Source organism: Botryllus schlosseri, chromosome 8 (genome assembly GCF_051294905.1).
Source record: "Botryllus schlosseri isolate E-star chromosome 8, Bs_hap1, whole genome shotgun sequence".
NCBI lineage: Eukaryota > Metazoa > Chordata > Ascidiacea > Stolidobranchia > Styelidae > Botryllus > Botryllus schlosseri.
In genome coordinates, this window is record NC_137243.1 from 12,313,635 (window position 1) to 12,325,260 (window position 11,626).

Here is an 11,626-nt window from a genome sequence, read left to right on the forward strand (position 1 = left end):
CTTCACGAATTTGGATCCGAGCCGCATCAATAATCTGTTCCCACAAGTTTTATTTAGTGATGTCACGCTTTATTGGATCTTGAAATTACAATATCGGTGCTTAAGCTCTCGTGGATCAGGATCGTTGTACTTTTGAAGCCGTGCTCGCGATTTGTATTGAGCTATAGAAATGCGCAACACTCTCACAATTGAACCATAGGACACGCAAATCGCTGCAGTTTTTCAGGAGTATCTATTATTTATAGGTGTATACAGACGAGGAAAGTTACGCTGTAAACTAACGTCGTTTATTTCGCGATTTCCCCTGTAGTGCAGAATTCAAATCAGATAAACGCCAACTTCTGGTACAACATTTTGCTTTCATACCCATCCAAATGGTTGAAACCGATTCAAATACACCAATCCCTACGGTCGCGCCTACCTTGGGGGCGTGAAAGGATCTGAAGGGGGCCCGAAGCTTCGGTTAAGCTGTGATTTACCCACAATTGATGATTTTTGCTCTCTAGTCTCTGTATTGTCCGAATTTCATATTGGAGAATTCTCTCATTCTCTCAAATCATAACCTTCAATCAATGCCATCAAACTATACGTTGGGATTGCTTGCATTCTGGTTGCATTTTGTGATATGACGATAAGGGGAGCGCCAAGTATTCACTGTCATGAAGGGGTTCGCGTCTACTAAAGTTTGAGAATCACTGCTATGGAGATGTATCCGTTTGGTGGAACGGATTCTGTTCACGCGCACGACCCAAAAACGGCATAAATGTGATATATAAATAAACAGCACCTATACCACACCCCTGGGATATATCTCCATGAGGATTGGTGTATTTGACTCGTTTTACCTGTAAGAATGTATAATGAATACGTGAAAAGGCAAGCTACAACGTGACATCACGAATCAAAAGTGAAATGATATCATAATGAGGCCTCGCACTCGAAATACGAAACTTTCAATGAGCTTTTACCCACCCTTAACCCCACATTGATCATTTACTCCGGGCCGATGTTCTGTATTATGATTCCGTATCTTATTCCGTATGATTCCCTATCCGTATCTTAACCATAATGGCGGAAGCGGTAATGTCGATATGAATAAGGAAGGAGAGATAGTAAATTATGAATACTTATCTTACACAGTCACTATACATTTGTTATTTCGTGATTTAGATTCACAAGTGGCTTTGGTTTATCTGCGGTGAGATTTGAGCCGCGTTAAATGCAAGTCATCGTGAACGCATTATGGCTCGCTTGTTGATTTCGTTAAAGCAATTCGTTTACTTGCAGCGCGGGGACGAACATCGCCAGATGTCAACATTTCGATCAGAAACCTTCCGTTCGTCATAGGCAACAAGGCAGCGGTGTCTAATATACGGACATTGAGGATAACCGAAATTGTTTGATCCTGCCGCGGATAGAGATACCTCAATATCTTCGCTTTGCACGATCCATTGCATATGAAAAGACTGGTATACACCCGTCGGATACGAAGCCCTAATCTACCACCAACAAAGATCATTCTTCGTCAACAAAGCCGAAACGTCAAAGGTCGGACTTACATGATATTTCGAGTTTTCAGAGTGACTGATCAAATTAGGAACTCCGTATGAAATCACGTGTATGGGACGACGTCATGATTATTCGTTGGCGATCTCTTCTTCGGGTGATGTAATGTCGAATATGTACCATTTGTATTTGTTTAGTTATATGTATTTGTTTATTTATGCATCCCGAAAAGACCAGAGGGTCTGCCATATAGCTGTTTCACAGTGAGAGTTGAAAACCCGATGAATCCTTGTAATTTCTGAATTAGGAGCAGTAGCATTTCGGAATCGCATCGCGTTATATGTCGCTCTATTTGCCAGACACTTGAATCATACTAAAAGACGAAGAAATAGTTATAGGGTACATTCCCCTGTGCACAGTGTACACTGTACGGTGTATTACAGCGTTACAAATAAAAATCGAACGCAGGTACCAGAGAAAATGGCCTCAGGCCCGGAAATAAGAAAACTGTTTAATGGTTAGTTTCATTATGATCATTCGGTCAACTCTTCCTGAATAAATCCGTAATTCGAACCCTCGTTTCCACAAAATTGCTCGCTGTAATACGTATATTTAATGAGCAATTAGGACTGGTTTAATCTGCCAGATGGCCGAGATCATCATTTGCTGCTTCTCGATTAATTTGGAACTTCTCTATTTCACCATACTTATTCTCAAAACGGTCAGAAATTTCAAATCACTTAGAACGCACTGTTTAAATAGAAATCATCAGCTAAAACATAACAAGCAACCATAACAAGCATAATTGTACTGATAAATATTGTACCATTTTCGTGTTGCACAATGCATGGAATCCGGAATCGGAATTAATTTCCGTCCAATAAATCATCCGAGAATCAAGGCATAGGTTTATACGCATCAAAGATTACTAACTTCATTTTAAGCATGCTTCCCACGGTACCTATCACAATGTGACATCCGCTGGGTCGATACGATCCATCATATTATAGGAATGATCTCCAATAGCACGCGAGAAAACGCAATACTATGGAAACAAAGATGAGCTGTAAACCGATTTGTTTATGAGCAATTACTAAATAGAGTCGCCCGATCCGTTCGATCTTACGCGACCTTTCCAAGAGGCAAATATCGATGCAGAATGCATGGAATGAGACCGAGCTTGCTATGAGTTGTAAGAGGATTACTTAGCGGACGCTCCAATTGAAAACAGAACGCACGGAACAGGCTGATGTATATCACGAGAGCCATTTACTGCCAATTTTCACCAAGTAAGAGGTTTTTAACCTTAGACTGATACGCGATGATTGCCGATTCCGGGAATTTCCTGTCTTCAGGTTTTCTGCGATACTGACGGGTAGACGTTGATGTAATTCTAAATTAATGTCCGCGTAGGTGTGCTGAGTATACACAGCTCATTAACCCGTACGAATTACTTACGCCACTTGTTCTAAATCGTTGCGGGTTCCGCTTATTAACACACCAGTGCATATGTTTTACATGCAGTTTACAACAATCTACTTAGTTTGCAGACCTACTTTTCATGCAAGCGTTCAGACAAACCCGTGACGCCAATGCAAACAACGTCTCCAGTTCCCTTCTCCTGTATATGTCCACTCGTATCTTATCAAGGATATCGCACTATTGCTGTATTTAGAATTGTGTTTCAGGCGCTTCATATTCGGGTCGAAGTGGACAAGTGACGACAGGTAGACGGATTTTTCTTTCAGCAAGCGCAAGATATCAATCATGAGTAAAATGTAATTTCTTGGGACGACAGTCTGAGCTCACTCTTCATCGCGATGGAAATGATTTTACAGCAGAGCCATTTGCAAATCAGTGAACGATATATTTGTAACGTCGCACATGTCCTTTTCACCTCATGTTTCTCACATCTGGTGGAAACACGTGACCAGAACAGGCATTGCTTCTGATAAACGTTGCCTTGATAACCGGCCACCCACATTTGGAGAAAAGTTCGCGATTCAGCCGTCAAGTGTCTGATCTGATTACAATCGTGTACGCTTCAAGGTATAGGTGGAGATAATTCCAGTTTTTATGACACCATGACTTGATTTTCAAAGCGTACGGCCGTGTTGAGTACTATTTAACAAGATAACGTATCCTTTGAGGTTGGCTGCAAAAACAAGGTCCCATGCTCATGTGTTTGACACGACTTCATCTATACATCATTTCACGATACAAGACAGCGATTTGATTAGCATGTCGGTTATCCCTCGGAGATGTTGTTGTACTTCATAGAGAGTATATGAAGCGGTTTTAATCTCGTACGTAGCATTAACACAAGGTCAAGTGTGTTTCTTGTTGTGTTGATGTTGTTGAGAATTTAAGCTCGCGTGAAGACGGGATAACTGGTAATCTACTTTCGGCTTGAAGCGAGCAGTGTAATCTTTTTAACGAAATATAATTAAAGCGTGTGCAGGGCGTGACGTTAATCGCCTCGGTTTTACGATGTGACTTGTGGAAGGCCATGCCATTGTGAATAATGAAAGAGGCAATTTTCTCAAACCGACTTTGATATGTCGATGTATCACGTACGCATAGCGTGGACCAAAGAACGGTTACACCGAATGTTGGTAAATCATGAGGTGTTTAATTCCTAACAACTGCTGCAGACATCACCAGAACATAACATTTGGGTACATGGTTTCAAGACTCTTCTCGGAATAACAGAAATGTATGACGCCATGTACAGGTACACGATATAGCCGCCATGGCAGTATATAGTTTGAACAATTGCTCCAACATTACGTCACCATACAAAATCTTGAGTATTGCTATCCGGAGTATTATCATTCGCAGAAGCAAATATTTTCGATACATGCAACGCCATGTACACATCAAATTTACCGCAGTCATCCATAACATTATACTTAGCTATCGCATACTATGCAGCACTTGCGTCAACCGATTAGCCCGTGAACTCGCATTGTCCCAAAATCGCCCTCACATGACGCAGCATCAAGTGTAAGCTTTTGTTTGGGATTCGCGATCTAAAATCTCGCGTCTTCAAAGCATTATGCCCTGTCCTAAGTTATTTCATGTATAGATAATAACTTCAGTAACGAGCAAACATTCTTGTTTGTGCACAAATTATATATGAATCATATATTTTTCTTGCGCCTAAGTACCAATGCAACTTGTACCGACCACGTTTACATCAGTCTATTAATGTGCTCTGTTACAATCGACTCTTATCTAAGGTGTTCACAAGTGCACTGCTCCGCTCAGGATCATATGTGAAACTCATTTAACCGCCTCAAGACATCGGACACTTCGTCTAGCCTGTAATTTTGGTTCACTTCAGACCGAGTGTCTGATATGATGCAATCACTGAATATAGAAGCGTTGCCGCGAAAAGTACTAGTAATTACCTGCAAGTTATACTTCAAAACAAGATTAACGACATTAGAAACTGGAGAAGAGCGACGATGCCTTTTTTGTGTGTTACATTTTCTATGTTAGATCGTTGTTTTGATGAACTTGCATCGTCCCGATCGGCGTATTTACGTATCAACAGGACGTGATTGCTCTGTTCTCGAAAAAATGGATTTAAAAGACTATTCATCCTCTCTACTGATATCTGTAAAGCGAAACAACGGAGAAGATGCGAAATCAAAACCTCGGTCGGTATTTCCACGGGTGAATTCTCAACGAAAGTGAATGCTCGTACTTCAGATGCACAGTGTACAGACTGTACACTGTACAGTACAGTCCCTAATGTGTTTCTTAAAAATCATATATGAAACAGCAAGATATACTTCGGATATGTGCGGAAAATCTAAATGCATTTATTTCGAATTGGCCCTAATCACAGAGTATTGTAAATGACCATAGCCATCTAGATGTGTACTAGATGGTAGAAGTTCAGGTAAAGTCGGTTTTGAGTGCGATTGTTACCCCATCCTAAAGGCTTTACGCACCGCGGAATGACATTTATCTACAAAAAATAGGTATACTTAGTTCGGGTGGAAATAGCCTGCCATTGATAAAGTCATAGCTTCCAGTTGGTGATTTGTACGCGAATTTGGCGGTGGAAATTCAACACAGTGATGATTTGTAATGCGACGTTGCGTTAACATTTGAAGACTTCGGCCTTGCCCAATCCACCCAGCTGTTCCCGTTTATTGTTAAATCGTTTTTAGGGCTGGGCACAATGATTCGAGTACTCGAATCTGAATCGAGTATTAATTTTAATGATTCGAGTCGAGTAGTAAAAGAAGATTTTTTCGAGTACTAAAATTATACACTCCTCGCAACTGAAAGTTAATTTACTAACGAGAGTTATAGTTTTGATACTATTTTCCAATGAGGAAGCCTTGAAATCTTGATTGGCCGTATCGCAGCATACAAGACATAGTACAAGGTTAGGAACGTTACTCGAAATAGCACATTTCCGAAGTCATGATCATCCCACATCATTGTCAAGAAGTGCAATGAAATCGGGACGGTCGAAAAAATACCAAAGTATCTTGAATGTGACGGATAAGACGCATTATGTTCTTCGTGGTGGTAAAAATGGTACATATTTGAACTTTGACATAGTACACTAGGTTGTGACGTCATAATGAGTGATACTCGAATACTCGACTCGACTCGAAGCATTTTACGTGATTCAGAATCGAATCACCAAGGTACTCGATTTTGCCCAGCCCTACTCGTTTTACGCGACGTTACAATCTCGTGGTGATCAGAGTAGGCTACTTCCTCCTAATCAAGAGATCTCATCTGCACATTCATCGGAAGGCATCCGGTTTAGACAACATCCGCAAAGAAAAGATTTATCATTTCGACAGCCCAGCAAGGATAGATCCGTAATTTGAACCGATGGCATCCTATTGTGGTGCTATCGAATGTGAATCACTGATTAGATTTGTCGGGTACCGGAGAATACCTGTAGCAAAAAGCCCTTGACAATGAATTGCGCGAGTGAGTAACGGTGCTATTTTTAGCCGATGCCAATGCCTGCCAAATGCCGTCCGCTTTTATTTTTAAATCAGAAAGAAACTGTTGCTATTTTATTCACAACCGACGGAAGTTAGCAGCCGCCGGTAATGTCAAATAACATTTCCCTGATTTGCATTTGTTCCCTTTCTCGATACTTCGCAACGTTAGTGCCAATTCCGTCGATCAGTAGCCTACTAATTACAGTTTATTCGAGCTGTAGTTCTGTGTTCCCGGGAGTTTTCGGTGCGCTGAGTAAGTATAATATTTTAGGGAATTTGTTCATTGCCACAAGCCCTAGCCACAGCGGACCGAAAGCCTAAATACGAGAATCTGAACTCTGGCTTTGTATTGTGCGGCGCGGCGTGACTTTTGATGTATACAAAGTGCGATATTTCTAGTTTTTAATGCCACGCTAAATTGACGGGTTCGTGTGTTGCGATGATTGGATGCTGCGGTTCTCACCAGCGCTATTCCGGTAATTATTGGTGGAACGCTCCTAAAGTTCTATTGCTTCGCGCCGTGTAATTGCCGGGCAGATGAAAAGCTGTGAAGTGAACCGAAAAGTATTACCTTGAACCATCCGGTTCCGACCGAAGCACGCCTCTTTTTACACGAGGAGTTATAAATCTAAAGACGCGTCCTTTCACGACTGACGTAAAGGGGCTTGTAATGAACTTTCGAAGGCCGAACTAGGTGGTCAGGGTCGATGAGCTCGACTTTCACATGTGTGTTGATTATATATAGACTGCCTCTGCTTGTGCTGCAGGATGCGCCGGTTCTGTTTTGACATATTGCTTCTAAATCGCGATCACGAAGAATAATTTCGAAATTGCATCTATTCATGATATAGTCACGAATATCTGCATATCGAAGGAAAGATGTACTCAGGCACTGTGATGAATTTTACGGACTTGCGACGCATCTCATTAAATTGCTTTTAAAACCAATGTTACTTGATATTGATCAAAGTTATGATATTAACTGAACTTGAAGTATTTGGGCTTAACTTTTAACGAACTATGCTTCGAATTTGGAGTCTTAGTTTATAATGTAATCATAATATATTAATATATACACTCTGACGACCTTTATGGTCAACGTTGGAGAAATCTCTCATTACATCACACGCAGATCTATGTAAGACCAACCGGGGCCTACGATACTACTACTACTACGATAAGTATCGTAGGCCCCGGACCAACATATCTTAAAGTAACAGTTCGGAAATTGATATCATCCGATTTCACTAAAAGGCAATCGCATTATGAAAAATCCACACTGTTGCAATCACCACGGTGATGAACGTTCATTAATATTGAATTCAGATGGAATCAGACCTAATTGAGCTCATCCGTGCTGATATCAATTGAGATTCCATATTTCGCGATTAGAAATGATCCTGCCAATTGGTTCTTGGCTTTCGCTCCATGATACAAACAAGTCCGCTTGTTTGTATCTTGCTAACTCGATCCATCCATACTTCGGCATGCTCTCTGGCAGCGACAATAGCGCCGAGGAAACGGAAATGCAATCGTTACATGATAACGAGTAACGACATGTGTGCTTACTGCACGAGAATGTAACTGTTTTATACATATCATTATTACCGAATAAATACATAAGTGTCGCAACTCTTTACATGTAGCTGATGCTTTTAAATATATGCTTCGTTACCGGCGTATACCTCCACGTGAATTTTATCAATTCTTATTCATTTCCCAGCACTATAATTTACTGTTGATCTCCTTTGCTATTGCGTAGCGTGGAACCGGAAATGTCCTGAATATCACTTATCTACAAGTTACAAGGCAATAATCCCATTGTCCCAGGTGCTACAAAAGCTTGTAGCCGAAACACTCCCGTATTCGATGATGTTTAAACAAGCAATTAACAGTGCCACTACACCTGTTGACGCACCAGACAATGGTGTCTGTGTCCATCGGCTTCACGTAAGCCCGCCACCTTCTTTTGACCCTTGACCGGGATCTGTCTGTGTAACGTAGGCATATAACGTAATTCGTCATACAGGTTCAACTTAAGCCACACAGTAAAGGTGGGTGAAAACAATGCTAGATAGATGTCGGTCCCCACTAGATTGTGGTTGGTTGAATTTGTGTTCCGTTAGTTATAAATCTAGGCGCTTCAGCTGTCGCAGTTACCATATCCATCATCATGGATGTTCTTTGCACTCTTCACTTTAAAGAACATGGAAGACGTTGCTTTGACCTGATCAGTGATTAACCCTATCATGAAGGTATGAAAAGGTGCATATAGCGTTGCAACTTTGCAATCGTGATCTTGTAAGTTTAAGGCCGGTCACTTCAGTTCACGTCGCACTGAGTCGCAATTTCAATTTAATGATATGAATGGAGTTTGTCACAACGAAATAATATTATTTTTTCGGAGTGCTCTAGTAGGTTTTGCCTGTACTTGCACTACTTGCTCAGGTGGTGATGTTTTCAAACTGTTTCTACTTCTACTTCACAACTTTTTAGGCAAACTATTTTATTTTAAACTGTGTATTTTGTAAAGTAGAAGGTGGTTTTGGGGTATGTTCGTATCACGGTTATAAATGAAATTGTCATAACAACTGCTGACGAAATAGCCCATGCGCTTGCGATGTCATTCGTCTTTTTGCGTTAGTCGCTAAGCCGCATCTCCCGGAACTATAGCCATCCCGTTTAACTGCTAAAACTATGCGACGCCTCCGCCTCTAGGCTACTTGGCGGACCTTTATTTTTTACTTCCATTTCAGGTGATGTTGACATATTATGGGAATCGCTACTTGTATATTTGTAATTGAGTAGAAATTTGCGGAGTTAATTCTACTTCTACTGGGGCAGCAACGCTGGCTACTTTGACCACCCCTGAATATGAATAATTATTGGTAAGAATTCTTTCGTGTCGTTCAGAAGTTCTGAATCATAAACGCGAGGAGAAATTATCCTCAGCTTGGCCTACAACAGTTATACCGTACATGCCGAATTGAACTATAGTCTTGCATAGCAGATGAAGCTATTATGACGGAGAATATGCAGTGTTGTGTCGATTTCCCGGAGTGCGTATATAGAGGACTCGGTTATTAAACAAACGTAATTGACGCGTCTCCCTAACAACATTCTGAAGGAATACTTAACGTATTTTCACGTGTTTCATTTACTATTTCTGGAAACATTTTTAGCTCGCTTTTATATTCGCATTACTCGTAATTGAGGAGAATGTTACAGGGTTGTTTATACTCTAACCGTCATCTGACAAAATTTATTTTCTTTTAGTATGTTCCTGCTGATGCCAGTCACGTGCAAAATCCGATCACGTATATTGGTGGCAGAACATGCAATAACTTGATGTTTACTGAATCTATCTACTGCCAAACTGCCATTGTATATTTGCCATGGCCTTTATCTATTCATTCGTAATTACATGAGGTGTAATCTGCCATGTTTCTATGTGTCGGAGGTTTATCTGGGCTCCTCATCGCCGATCCCGCTGTAAATATAGCGCCTTGAAAAGCCCAGAGGAAGAGATAGCCGAACACCCGAAAGACATTGTGTTAATGCAATTACCGTGTTGGGCGCAAATAACGTTATGAGCGATAAGCACCAATGTCGTTAATAAAACAAACAGACAAACAAACATGAGGTGTATTGTTAGTTTGTTTGTAGTATTCATGGTGTTTGCTGACTACTGTGGTCATTTACACCAGGCCAATTTTTCTTCATTTTTCTTCCGTAGGTGTATTGTTTTCTACATTCATATTTCTTGTTAGTTCATCCAAAGTTAGCTTATTTATTAATTCAGTTATTAACAGTTTTGCGTCTGCGTGTAGCCAATTTTGCTGGTAAGACGTTCTTGCTCTGGGTGGCTCGGCTTTAATGACACTGTTATATCGATTCAATTGTTTTTTCCGTGTTTTGTGTCATATATTCTCCTACCTCATGTTTTAAATACAATATTGATTTACACGATTCTTTCTATCTTTATATATCTTATGGTAACAGCATGGGTGACTACTTTACCAACCCCTCATTTCTCAATACAAAATAACACACGATTCGACTATCGTTTTTTCGGTTCCTCCGCCGCACAGTGTATCATTATACGATAACGGTTTTGGTGCCGGGAGAATATTGCTTCAATTACGAAGCCCCTAACGATCACGTGTACAAATAGCTGTGAAAATGATTGCTCAAATTCCGACTCTGATCATCCGAGCGTGTGGTTAGCTCGTCCCTTTTCTGATCATCATAATGAATATAGCATGAACGTTTCTCTGTGTTGTCATTCTATGACGTGACGGTTTCGTCACGCTTGACTACAAATTAGTAAAACAAACTTGGTGTCTCTCTTGCGATTACAGGTGGCGAATTGACTTTGATCCACTCTCCATATATCCCGGGACTTTTGATGACAAACACTTTTCGTATATTGGAAGTACAACTCGGAAAAGCCCAGTCTTTTGTACTAGATAAGTGTTTTCGGCATTGCTTTTATTTCAGTGCTCATGCTTTACTTGTGGGATTTCAAGGATCCTCTATCAATGTATCACAATCTCAGTCGCCCGTTTCGTACCAAAAAGCGCAAACGTCATGATGGCGATGCCTTAAGTGTTGCCAATTTAGAATCGACTTATTGTATCGAATTTGGTATCGTAGCAACCTTCCGACAGCTGATTTACTGCGATGACCAAATCTAGTCTATAATGACTTCTTGCGTCTTTCAAATCTGCCGCACCGCCCGCTTTCTAGAAGACCTAATGTTGTGAATGGCTCTTCTGAAACCACACAATTGTGATCAGAAGCCCCTCATAAGGCGATTCGCTAGTAATAACTCACCCTATGCAAACATAATAACCTGTTGAATTTGCGATGGTGGAACATGACGTACATCTCATTCGTCACAGTGCCCCAACAGTGACGCGAGATCATTTTAACGTGATGTCTTTTTTTGCGAGCTATGCACCCAGCATAATCCAAGTTGCGCGGTTCAGGCAAAGTTCACATATCTTACTCAATTGCACTCCGCGGACTAGTCGTCGGATATATATAGAGCATGCGACAGCCGCATAATTGAGCAATTATTAAATTACCTGAATTTGCAGTTGGGCAATTTGGTACTGATTTAAGCAATTTTA